Raw genomic sequence first — 14,287 nt, forward strand, 5'->3', positions numbered from 1 at the left:
TAACAATAAAGATGATATCATCTATCAAGGTTTTTATTACCAGCATCTGGCTTACTATTTCTTTTCCTAATCTTGTAATATTATTTAGAGATTCTTTGGTAAAATTTATCTTATTTTCCATTAATTATTTTTTATGAGAAAAAAAACCATTGTCTTGTAAGATTCCTAATTCCTTTAAAGGCATATTTGAGACTCACAGGCTTTCCTGTTGATTGCATTTATTTACTTCAAAATGGACATCTATTTGTTGTAAACCCTATGCTATGCATAGAGAAGGACAAAAGTTGAGATTCAAAGTCATGTAGTTTTGCAAACTAATCTTAAAGAAATATACTATAAATAAATGCTATTTTATTTTTATTCATTAATTTATTCAATAATGTACATACATTATATAAAGTTATAAGCAGAAATATTAGAGATTTCTGACCAGTTAATTAGGAAAAATTAACATGTTCCCTGATCATTATGATTCATTGAGGTGACAAGTTGTGGGAAGTAAAGTAAGTACTTAAGTAAAAATACAAGGCCAAATATAATTAAATGTTAAATGAGCAACATGAATGAAAATTTATATTGCAGGTTAGTTTTTTTATATATATTTATTCAGTAATGTACTACTGGAAATAGCAAATCTACCATCCAGCTGACCCTTAGAATCTTTTCTCTTTTTTTAATATATTACTTCATTGTTACGGGACATGGGGAAGGATTAGGTGCCATTTTGCATACTTATCTAGAAGAGATAGGAAAAATGTATGACTAGGGCAGTAGTAATTACAACTAAATATAGTATGTGAATATTTTTGCCCTCACTTTTTAAATTTGATATAAAATAATATCCATTTTTTTAAAAATCGGAACAGCATTAAATATAAAATCTTGTTTTCTGTTGTGTTTTATGTAGGTAGACATGAAAAAAAAAGTCTTATTTTCAGTGGGTTTTTACATACAAATTATTCTGTAAGACTTCACAGGTCAACAAGACAACATAAGAATTTTTAAAAATATAATTGTAAAATGAAATTGTTAAGTGTAGGATTGTTTGGTAGGATATTCCATCTTATAAAATGAAAGTGGCATTCAACAAGCTTATCTCTTCCAGTCATTTGGGCTTTCTAAGCCAGAAGACTCCTTTAGTAGAGTAAAACACAAAATATTGAATTATATGTTTTGTGTTGACTTTGAGAAATTCAGAGATAATCCCATAGAAGTGGTTTATCACAAGATATATTAGTTAAGAATGTTGGCATTCATTTTTGTTAATTTCCCACTGTCATTAATACAAAATATATTCATGGTTAATAATAATTATCTCTTAAGAATTTACATGCCAACATAAATACTTTTAACTGACTTCACTGAATTCACATAAATATTAGAGTAGGTATTTATACATTTTTACATTTTTTTTTCACTAGAATTAACAAGACCCCACAGATGTTGAGTGCTTAAGCAGCCAAAATTTCATGCCATCACTGTGAATGGTTTTTGTAAAGGATGAAGTACAATAACTATATTACTATCATTATGTAACTATCACTATATTACTTTATATTATGATTCTTTTCTACACCTTTTCACCAAGTCACTGTTACCAATCCTTTCAAATCATAAAATCCTCAGTGTTGAATATCAAAGGGCACCTTTTATGAAAAATAAATCTCATAAGTTTGATCCAGAGTACTGTTTTAGTTTTCATTAGATTTTTAGAACCCAGTGAATGGGCTAAACAGCCATTAAATTAATCCTTTAACAAACATATCCAATTGCTACTGATTCAGTTGTGCACTTTTGACTCTCAAATTACTTTAGTTTTCTGAAGAATATCTGTTGATTATTTTAGAATAAAAATGTTTGTCCAAGATGCCCTGATCTTAAATTCAAGAGCAGGTATAACAGATAAGATCATAAAAGCCAAACTTTATGAACAAGATGGGATTGGCCCATACCTGAGTAGTCTGTGTTATAACGATGTTTTCTCTTTTTGTGTTTGAGCGTATATTGTTAGAGACTGATTCACCATGCTGCATATGTTTACATGTATTTTTTATAAAACTGAAAGGATATTTAGGGGAGCTATTGTAAGACACTTGTGGTCTATCATTCCTACTGTATCTCAAATTGTGCCACTATACTAAGATAGATTAGATACCCTAGATATTTGAGTTCAATAAATTCAGCATCTTGAAAACTTACCTATTTACTTATTTTTAAAATATCATGTGATTCACTATGTTTGGAGAAATAGGTCTATGACATACTCGTAGTATTTTACTAAGTGTTTTTTCCACTAGGCTACTAAAATGTCCATAAATTACCTTATTTCAGAAACTTCCTTCAAAATGTAATACAAGAAAAAAAAAGTGCCTCTCCTATGTAGATAGAATGCTTTTTATTTTCTCTTGCCTAGGACCATGCAACTAAATATGTTCACTTGTGTGCCTCACTGCCAGCAAGTTAAGAGCCAAAGTTTATCTGAAGTCCTAGTTATCCTTTCATTTAATTGATGAAAAGGTATATATATTTCTTTAATGGCTCTGATATCTATTTTAGGGGGGAAATGTGAAATATAAATTTAAAAATATTTAAATCTAATTATAGAAACACCATGTTTTAATACCATAATGAAAATTCTTTATTATACTGTTTCTTTTTTTATTTTATTTTTATACTATTTCTTTTTAATTGCATCCTATAGTACCCTCCTCAGCTATTTTGATATCTAGTCTCCTGAGCTTATGACTCTTTCATCAGAAAAGAAGTAATGTTTAAGCAATAGTACATTTTTTAAAGGGAATTTCCCTAATTACATCATTTACCTTTAGTTGTCTAATGCAGATAAAAGTAGAAAGATTGGAATTTGATTTAAATTTAAAACTTCCCTGGTAGGAGCATTGCAAAAGCTGCAGTGACATTGGCTGTTCATCCTTTAGCAAATGGAGATATAAAGAATGAATTCAAGTGCTTCTTTAGACTGAAACTTTGATTAGAGATATACCCATCCGTTCGTTCATACAAGGTCATGATTAAAAACTCTGTAATAACCTGTGCAGCCATTTTTCACGTTATTATTCCCATAACTGTGTAGATTTCTGTCTTTGTGACCAATTAACTTAATTGATACTAATTAGCAAACACATTTTGTTTGAATTCCCCACCTGCTACTTATACCTACTTTTGGTCTCTTTTTTATAAATGTCATCTTCATCCCCCAGGATACTTTCATGCCATCTTCTGAGGTCTTTATTCATAGTATTTCTTTTTAATTACATCCTCTAATACTCTCCTTAATAATTTTGCTATCTGACCTTTTGAATTCAATATTCTTTTTTCTTTCTCAGTTTCAAGATCTACATCTCTATTTTACTTTGGCCATTGTTAACATGGATGTATCTAGCCTTGGTTATCACTCAAAGAATCTGCATAAGCAATATTAAAAACTTTCATAATCATCTGAAATTTTTTAAGTATCTGCCACTGTCTTTACAGAGGAAATGTCCTCATTGTATCTGCCCCTGGATGACCCCAAAGCCTCTGTTCCCCCATCATTCAGCTTCTGTCACAATGTTGTTTCGTCAACCATCCCAATGCTCCTATTTCCAATTTTCCTTTTCCATAGAAAGAGAACAATTTCTTCTCTTCTGACTTAAAAAAAAGCCCTCAAACTCAAAGAAATTATTTCATCTCATGTCTCTTCTACAATCTGAGACCATCCTTCTTTGCCAAGTTTCCTGAAAGATTATTTTATACTCACAGATCATGCATATTACCATCAACTCTCCTGATGATCCCTCACATTCAGACTCTGGTTCTCACTCCCCTATTGAATTGGTTCTTTAAAAGATCACATAGTCATGTGATCTTTGCACCAGATCCAAACATTGCATTCTCAGTGAAATCACCTCCATTTTCTTGAGGCTCTTGTTGCTCTCCCTTCTTATTTACCTTTCCTTGCTTTTGAGCCACTTATGAAAATCCTGGGCTTGGCCATGTACTGTGTCTTTCTGAATCTACAGCTACTGAGGACTGTTGTGTGTAAGCAGCTCTTCCCATAGAGTCCCAGTCATCTGCAGAGCTTTTGTATTTCATTTTCAAATGTCAGCCAGATGCTGGACAAATGTGTTGTTCTATCCACACGGAACTCTTTGTATTCTCCACCATTCATACTCTCCACTGGTCTTTCACCTCACCAGTAAATTCCTCTTGACTGGGCTCTTTCTGGTAATAGTGCCACTAATGTCATTTACAGCAGTGCTCATAAACCTGGAATGACACTGGATTCTTTCTTATATTTATGGCTTGCATCCTACCATTCACTGGATTCCGTTTATTCTTTCTTTGCTATGATTCTTGAATCAGTCTAATAATTTTGACTTTTGGGCAGCCCAGGTGGCTCAGCATTTTAGTGCCACCTTCAGCCCAGGGTGTGATCCCTGAGACCAGGGATCGAGTCCCACATCAGGCTCCCTGCATGGAGCCTGCTTTTCCCTCTGCCTGTGTCTGTGCCTCTCTCTCTCTGTGTGTCTCTCATGAATAAATCAATAAAATCTTTAAAAAATAATTTTGACTTTTATCATTAACCACTTTACTTCTAGTCCTTCATACTTCATACCTATACTCTTACAGAATCCTAACTAGCCTATTTTCATTTTATACTCACCCCACCCTCTATTCCCAGGCAGGGACAGAACTAGGATTTGTGCCTGAAAGTTCTAAAGTTGGAGCCTTTCATTAAAAGAAAAGTAATACACCGTTATTAGCAAAAATTTAAGTAGAAGGATGAATATTTATTTATAATTAGAAAAGATACTCTACCCCCAAAATCTTCAAAAACAGAAGTCTTGAAGATTCAAACCTTTCTCTCTGACATCTCTTTAGACAATTTTCAGACACACTTATATTTAAATATTTCCCAATTTTTACATGGCTTTCCCCTCCCTATCCAGATACTTACAATATCCAGAAACTCTGTGAGTCCCATCCAGTTGAAAGGCCCTTGTGTCTAAATTTCATTGGCTATATGAAAAATCTGTCTTTGCTCCCGGAGTAGTCTTCCTTGATTCTGGCTTTGATGTCAAACTTTTGCCACATCAGAAAAAGTTCTGAGTTTCTTACGATAATCAAGTATGGCCTTTTGAAACTTAGAGGCCTAGGTTCAATTCCTGTACAACTTTGTGTGATGTTTCTGAATCTCCAATTTTCTAAAGGAGAGGACTGTTGGGGTATTATATGTGATAATGTATATGAAATATTTAGCATATGATCTGGCTTCTTTCTATCCTTTTTTTTTTCTAATATGTTCAATTCTTTCATTTCTCAACTTAAACTATCACACAGGATTTCTGGTACTTTTCTCCTCGTATGCTCTTGTGGTCCACTGATTATTCCTGACTCAGGGATAATGAGTACTGTTCTCTCATTATTTACTAAATATATTAAGGTTGAAGAGTAATTAGAGTGTAAAGAATATAGCCAACATAGTTGTAAGACTTACTTATCACTGGATCTTTTAGTTTTAGCAAAATGTTGACCTAAGTCTCGTGGAGTACCCCTCATACACTGCACCCACCTTCCCTCTACAAATACACAAATACTGAGTAGAATATAACAACTTTTTAAATACCTAGCTGAGAGCAAAAGAAAGAGAAGGAAATTTTCAGGCTATGAACTTGATAGGAAACTCATAACCAGAGTTATAAGCCCGTAATTTGATAGGGTAACAGATTAGCAAGGTAGAAAAACTGAATGTAGGCCAAAGCAGGACAGGGTTACAGTCCGAATGCCCACTTAAGTTCAAGTGATGGGGATTTCATAACTGGAGAGGAACAGGAACTGCCAACTATATAAATAGCTGGGACTTGGAAAGGGTTACTCTCTTATGACAGGGGAATTGGAAACATCCATTTATAACTTCAAGAAATAAAATGACAGGCATTATAAGCATTAAAATTAAAACCTTCCTAGATGGGTTAAATAGGAGGTAGGATTCAGCCAAAGAGAAAATCAATAATCTGGGATATAGACTATAGAAATTACTTCTAGAAAGAAAAAGGGAAATAAGAAAAAAGAACTTAAGATTGAAAACAGAATGATATAGATAGATCTAAAAGGTATTTCCTAAGAGAAATTAGAATAAGAACAATATTCAAACAGATGAGGAGAGTTTTTTAGAATTGAGTAGACCATTGAATCCTAAGAACAGAAAAATAGATGAGCATAGAGTAGTATAAATGAAAATAAATCTATACCTGTGTACATCCTAGTACAACTGCAGCAGACCCAAGAAATTCTTAAATGTCACAATGAACAAACAAGAGATGATCTAAAACAGAAAAACAGAATGACCACACCTCTTGTCCTCAAAATAGATGCCAGAAGACTGTCTACAAGGGACTAAGGAAGAAAAAAGTCTTGATTTTTTTTCTTTTTTCTTTTTTTTTTTTTTTTTTTGGCGAAATTGCTTTTAAATCACAAGTCGATGCCCTGCTAACCTCTGCTTCCAGAGTATGAAACAAAGAACTAGCTCAAACAATTTCCAAGGTTACCACTCACAGGCTGTACGGAAGAGCTGAAATGTCCTCCATGCAGAGGGAGGCTGAGCCCTGGGCAACAATGAAAAATTAGCAGCATTGGTGAGAAAATTTGAAGAAAAACACCTTGGATCTTGGTTCTGGGACCTGCTTTCTTTGCCAGTTGCTACTCATGGACTTGTATTCCTGAGCTTCAGTTTCCTCATGGAGGAATGGAAACAAATAGCTTTTACATCACACATGAAAACCAATGTCACTTGAAATAACAAATGTAAAAACTCCTACCCAATATAGTACCTAATATCTGAGGAACGTGATAAATTACAATATAATTTGAAACCGTGTTCCCTGGCTCCCTTTACTGGAAAACCCTCACTGCTCAACCTCTTCAGCTAGTTGGAGGACTAAATCAAATATGTCTTTATCTACTTAGTCCTCACCTCTCACTAAAAGCAGCCCTAAATCTCTCTCTCTTCTGTGTGCAAATTGTACTTTGTGGTACATTTTTTGTAGTTTTATCCTGTCTTATATTGCTGTTATTTATATATTGGCCTTAGCTGCCTTATACGAAGTTCTGTTCCTTGAGTACTATGCTGCTTACCTTGTTCATGTCTGTATCACTTATAGTGTTTTACACAGAGTGCAATTAATTGCTCATGAAAGCTGCTCAGTACGTGTTCAATTCAACTGAATTGATATTGTCGAATGAAAGATGAATGAGTGAATGGACATTTACTAATGTGTTACTTTGTGGTAGAAATTACCTGGGAGATAAGCTCATTTTTATTGTGTGCTGTGTTTCACAGAATTCTGCACTTGGCATTTCAATTTTTAAAGTGACTGCTAACTGGAAATCTAATAGTAAAAAAAAAAAAAAAACTCTGAAGAAAAAGTTACATTACATTTAACTTTAACTCTTATTAACTCTTGAAATACTATTTTTGAAATGTTTCGTAATGTTAACTGAATAGAATTTGTGTATGGTGTCAGGTTTCACAAATGAACTATTAGGGGCAGAGAGGCCATGATCAACAATAATCATAAGCACATCTAGTCACTTATTTTCAGAATTAAAAGATGTTTCCTAGTGGAGATTTAAGTAGGTAATCACTTCGTTAAAAATGATAATATATTATTTCAGTTGATAATTTAGTTTTTCTTATCTTGATCAAAGGTATTTTCAGATAGGATTACCCAAACTGGGCTTCGGAGTATTAAAAATAAGACATTAAACCCTCATGTATTTGTGAAAGATCATTATTAAAGGCCAATAATGCTCTAAAATTACGGTCAAAGTGCATATCATTAACTCATAATTATTATCAAAGCTTGGATGAAGATTAATTAGCATTTTTGTTGAAAACACATTTTCAATCTCCTTTTAAAGAGGTCAAGAGAATTTTCTCAAGAAACCGGGAAGTCCAGGGATTCACACATAGCTGGATCCATGGTGTCAGATGTTAGGGCTTCACGGCTCTCCTATTTCTTAACTATGTTTCCCTTGTGCATTAGCTTATATCTGAGACAAGTCCTTGCTACCTGTTATAAAATGATGTCATCAGTAGCTCTAAACTTCTCTCCCTAAAATTTACAATCCAAAAGACCCCTGAGTGACTCAGCAGTTTAGCACCTGCCTTTGGCCCAGGGCATGATCCTGGAGTTCAGGATCGAGTCCCACATCAGGCTCCCTGCATGGAGCCTGTCTCTGCTTCTCTCTCCCTGTCTCTCATGAATAAATAAATAAAAATCTTTTTAAAAAATTTACAATTCAGGAACAATCTTCCAACTCTACATCCCCTTTTCCATGAAAGACTTTGGTCCTATTTGGTTCATATGTCCATCCCTTGGATCAGCCACTGAAGTGAGCTCTCATGATGGTCCACACTAAGTCATGGCCAGGATCAGGTCACTGAGGCTCTTTGATCATTATTTCTACCAAAACCATATAGGATGGGGGAAGAACAATTGAACTGTAATTTTTAGTCCACAGCCACAAGCCTTATCTGAAACCTTGGATCCTATGTGGTCCAAAATTCAGAACTTTTCAGATTTGAGGACTATAACACTTGCAACAGGGTCTGAGAAAACATCTAATATACAAATGTATTAGTATTCCTGCCATTAAAATATGAATATTCACAGAAAGTAGGAAAAAGAAAGATTGTAAGTATTCTCATCAGTTCTTTCGGCCAAATTTCCCCAAAGTTTCTGAAAAACTTTCCATTTATACACTATTAGCATTACAGAATTGCTGATAAATGGTTGCAAGTCTGTAATTAACATTATTGCATGTGTATTGCACCTCATGCTGCACATGTATTAGCTTGTAAGCTATGATGGCAGAGACAGTATTGATACTGTTTATGTATTTGAACTTGGCACAGATTCTGACTTATAGAATGTGCTCATTAAATACATTTGTCGGCTACATAAGTGAAAATATTAGTGACTTTAATAAAAACTTTATCAATGATTTTATCACTACCTCATCATGGAATTGTAACTATTCATGATATAAAGATTATTTTTCCCTTTCATAACTTACTGAGTGAAAATTAGTTTTGCCATTTGTAAAAATAGAAATAATCATACCTGGCATGGTGAGTGAGGCTCAGAGCGATTAAATCGCGAAAGTGGTCAGGCTGATTGCAAGTAGCTGATTTCATAATAATATTCAGGTCAGTCACTTCATTGCTAAACTATGACTTTATTCCATTGATGTATACAAAGGAAGCTACTTGGTTTATAGAAGAGATCACAGAGGAGCCACAGCTTTCTACATACCTATAACAATTATCCCTTTAGGAGTAGATATACCTAGAATATGCATATGACCTAAGCTGCAGAATTTTTATATTATATGTTTTGTGAAGTAACACAATTAGGAAAAATAATCTTAGTGTAGGGTTCTGTCTAAACTGGCTACTGAATCCTTTGCTTTACTTATTTTGAAAGAGCAGAGAGAGCAAGAGATCTCAAGATCTTGCTTTTGAAAGAGCAAGAGATTCTATGTAGAATCTTGGGTAGATGTGTGGTTGTTCCCAATCTTGCCTCATTGCCTCATTTAATACTTGATTTAGTAATGCTTTCACCCTGGATTCTAGTAAGCCTTGTCACTAATAAGTACTATTAACCCATGAATAGAGTCTTTTTTTAAAAAAGATTTTATTTATTTATTCATGAGACACACAGAGAGAGGCAAAGACACAAGCAGAGGGAGAAGCAGGCTCCCTACCTGGAGCCTGATGTGAGTGAGACTCGATCCCAGGACCCCAGGATCACGAACTGAGCTAAAGACAGATGCTCAACCACTGAGCCACTCAGGTGCCTCAACTCATGAATAGAGTCTTACAGTAATGATTTATTTTTACTTTTTAAAAATTGTAAAAAACTCAGAGCTAGTAAAAGTATGGCAGAAGTTCAGAGGATGGTAACATTGTTTAGTTTTTAGTTTCAGACCCCAAAAATGGAATAGTTTGTTGGTGTGGTGGTAAATTTTACATGTGTATATAAGGAAAAATATGTTTATGCTGTGCCAATAGGAATCACATCTTAAGACCACAATTAAAATGTGACTTTTTCATCTCCAAAAGTTCCTTGTGACAGTTGAGCCATCTGTTTAATGAAACAACCACCACCAATTTGGTCATAGATAATTATTATAATAAGAGCAGTGCTAGGGAAAGATCAACTCTTCCCTGTTGAGGATGACAGTTAATTACAAAGAGATAATTAGTAAAGGTGATTAGCATTATCTCACCTCCAGGATCAGAAATAAGTAACAGATATAGAATAACAAATAGGATAAGAAATAAGGTAAGAAATAGGATAAGAAATAGGTAACAAATCTCACTGTAGGTATAGATCATGTGGAATGTATGATTATATACATCTTTGCATCATTATTTTAAAATCTTACAAGATATATACCAAGTAGTATATTTACTGAGCTATATTCAACTGGAAGGAGAAGTTTTGTTTTTCATCAGGTAGGTGTTATTGAGTTCTACGCATTTGGGATTTTATTTTGTCAAAATATCCTTAAGTTATTACATGGAGGCTTTTGTGTTCTATGGCCACTTTTACTGATGTAAGAGGGACTTTTCATACTTGTTCCTGGTGGAATTCATAATGATAGCTCTTAACACAGTCTGCTAATTAACTGCCAGTAAGCCCGTAGCGTGGCAATATTAGAATTAGAATCAGCTCTGTACTACCAAATATGGTGAAGGAAAAGAGAGTTCTGGCGAAGATGATTCTCAAAACTCACACTAAACAATAGCTTTAAATTCCTCTATGATAACATTGATGAGGAGCAAAATTGATTAATTTCCTTCTCATTAGCTTGGTTAAAGTACTTCTGAGCTGTGAAATAGATAAAAGCCAAATTATGGAGGAACAATAAACAAAAGACTTTCATCTTTCATATCTTAGAGCAGGGCACAGTGTAACGGAGCTCTGTGTATAGTGAGGAGCATTGGCATTCATTATTGGCTCCTCAATATTAGAACCAAAGGGATTTTAACAGATTGCCTCACAGGAAAGCACGAACTCTGCCTGGCTCCTCATTCTCATTTTGGGCACAAGACTAAGCTTTTCTTATGTTTCATAGACAGTAATTTCTTGGCACTTCTGGTTTCTCCAACATGACATTCTTGAGATTTTATATTGCCTCCATTTAGAACATGTGACAGAACTGAGATATGTTACATTTATTTTTGTGCTATTAATGAAGAAAGGCTTTAAAGAATTAATAGGAAAATATATTAGGAGAATCTCAATCCCTTTAAGAGAACTTTAGTGAGATCCTAATATATTCCTTACTTAAGTGAAAAATAGAGTTAGCTGTAAATGGATTCCTCTGTAGGAGTGTGTAGTATTTAAGATTTCTAGCTTTGTTTAAACTTACTGAGACCTTCATTGTGAAATGAGAATTTTTTTTACTAGGAATTATTATTCCCACTTTATCATCGGACTTAGATATTAATCAAGGTGTTTCCACATCATAGCTGTGTGATCTTGGTCAAGTTATATAATTTTTCAGAATTTCAATTTATTTTTCCTCTAAATATGAATATTATAAATACTTTTCTCAAGGGTTGTTTGGAAAACTAAATTAGATAATGAATCTAAGCTTCTTGTATTAATGCTTGCCCATCCCAGCTAGTCAGTATGAGTTAGATACTAACATTTATCATCAAATTAAATTAGGGTGGTACTGGTTTTCTACTTAGAGGTACATTTTTTATTATGTACTTAAGATATAGTAAATACTTTGGAAAACACATGTGTATTTCCTAATCCGCAATATAAATTTTATTCATTCTGCTTTCTTTTCAATGAGCATGTATTGATTGTAATACATACATGTAAAGGGTTAACTTTGGTCTGCTTATTGTTCAGTTGAGTGCAATGGGGTGTGTGTATAAGGATTTTTTCTATAATATTTTATATTAATGATAAGTTATGTAAAAGTACTAAGTATAGAACAGAATTTCGAGAGTGAAAGGATTGAGAATTGGGAGACATGAACCCTGGGTTCTACATCTAGTCAATCTGTCCTTTGGCAAATCATTTAACCTCTCTGAGTTTCAGTTTCTTCAAACTTTTCAGAAGAAATTTGTATTGAATGATTTCTAAGGCTATTTACAGTTCCCAAGTTATAGCTTTACCATAAATTCAAAACAACTCTATGTTTAAAATTATACTTTTTATACTTTTTAACTACTGGCAATATCTATCACATACCTTTGCTTCCACTTATTATTATTATTTATTTTTTTGCCACTTAATAGGAAAGGATACGTGACTGCTTTATCTTGAGGTTGATTTTCTTTTCAAAATCTTGAAATATTAGGCTAGCCAGTGACCTTAAAAATGATCTAGCCCCACTCAGCCAGGACATTATTCTAGTTTCTAAGAAGACCAATTTCCTATAGCTGGAAAAGACCGAACTATCCCCATCATTTTCTTTGAAAAGGAAATTATATAAATTATCACGCCTAACAACTTTTACTGTTTTAGTAAAAGTTATTTCCCATCTTGTTTTTTTTAATGTTTTAAATGAAAGAAAATGCTAATTTTAAATACAGAAATATTTCACCTTTCGTTCTTCTATTCAAGAAACTTTTATGTGTTTGGGAAGGTATATGGTTATTACTTCAATTGAATCAGCTTAATAATGTTCCATAGCTTTATGTATTCCTAATTCTGAATGAAGATACCTGACAGAGAAAATAAAGATAATGAAGAGCAGAAATACATCTCTCTGAATTTCATGTGACTATCAATAATTGGATCAAGAAAAGAGAGACTACTGATGTCTTATTTAGATTGTTTTAATTCAGCCCCTAGAACCAGATGAAAGGTCTAATAATGTAGTTTATAGTGATGTGAACTGTCACTTCTATTTGAATAATGTTAGCTACAATCAAATAATTTTTCTTTTTTCATAATAGAATGTTCTTCTCATTTTTTTCTATAATGTCTTTGCCTCCAAACATAATTCAATTGAGAAAAAAACAACACTGTGTACCTAATTTCCGTGTGGTTTATCTTATAATTTTGAGCTGAGCTGTGACCAAAGCTTTGCTCTTTCATGAGACACTGATTTTGTGGCTTAATATAATTTTGGTTCTGAGCTGGATTATCTTATCCATACTCCGGGAAGTACAGAATGAAATGAAGAAGCCATATGGATTTTAAAATTATATTTACATCTTTATGACAATTTATTTTTTTCAATTTATTATTTATCTGATTTGATCCTCCTCTCTGTTCCCAACACACACTCCTAGCTTTCTAATTTCCTTCTCAAAATCCTACTGCTGCACTTACTTGCCACCTCAGTGGCCTCTCTCTTTTCTTTCCTCTGCAAAAGTAACATTTCTAGTATCCTAATGCTTTATTGTCAAGGTTGTCTAGGCATCATTTCGAGTACCCCACAGGGTTAGCAGTGGAGACTGTACCCTTTACCTTTCCTACCTTATGTCTAAAGAGGTAGAAACATGAAGAAGTTGTCTGAGACAGCTGTAGAAATTGCTTCCTAGTTCAAGCAAGGTCAGAGCCTGGTCTCCTTTTACACTGTACAAATTCTACTGAGGAGTATCTGTGCAAGTACTGATGGTCTGAATTTAGCTGTTCTTCAATATTGAGATATAAGCCCTCTGGTTCAATTTGTTGAAACGCATTTTATATGCTAGAGTTAGCAAAATGAATCAAGTATCATAAAGGCATGCTCCTACACTTAGAAAAATGAGAAGGCCTTTATTAGGTCAGAAGCTTCTAGTAAATGACATCCATACATATTTGAGATCGAGGCTTTGAAAACTCGAAAGTGCCATATCACTACATAGGCTAGCTTCCCAAAGGACATTTTTATTTTGTAATTTCATATTTTGCTATATTATCTGGTTTAATTATCATGTTATTTCTTATCTATCATTTGCTTATCTTCATTAAAAAACTGTTCAATATCATTAAGCACTTCATCTTTCAGTTTGATGATTTTGGATGTAATTATGGGAAAAGAAAATGAAAAACTTTTCTGATTATCACAAATGATATGGAGAGTTGCAAACAATTTGAAATTAATTACAAGCTTAGTGGGGGGGTAATTAACCTATATGGGCTACATAGAAGATAGATTTCTAACATGTATCTATTAAATTAATAATATTAGCTCCTATTTTATCAATAAAACATGTAGGTACACATAAAGCTCACATCAAAACATCAAACTTGTATTATATCAA

The 14,287-nt window shown here is 33.5% G+C and overlaps 1 protein-coding gene across 2 annotated transcripts in view; it reads left to right on the forward strand.

Annotated features, from left to right (window-relative positions):
• Positions 1–14,287, forward strand: part of NOL4 (nucleolar protein 4) — a 400,678-nt gene that overhangs the window by 295,702 nt on the left and 90,689 nt on the right. The gene's annotated exons all lie outside the window — the stretch shown is intronic.

This window comes from Nyctereutes procyonoides, unplaced genomic scaffold (assembly GCF_905146905.1).
Source record: "Nyctereutes procyonoides isolate TBG_1078 unplaced genomic scaffold, NYPRO_anot_genome, whole genome shotgun sequence".
Taxonomy (NCBI): Eukaryota; Metazoa; Chordata; class Mammalia; order Carnivora; family Canidae; genus Nyctereutes; species Nyctereutes procyonoides.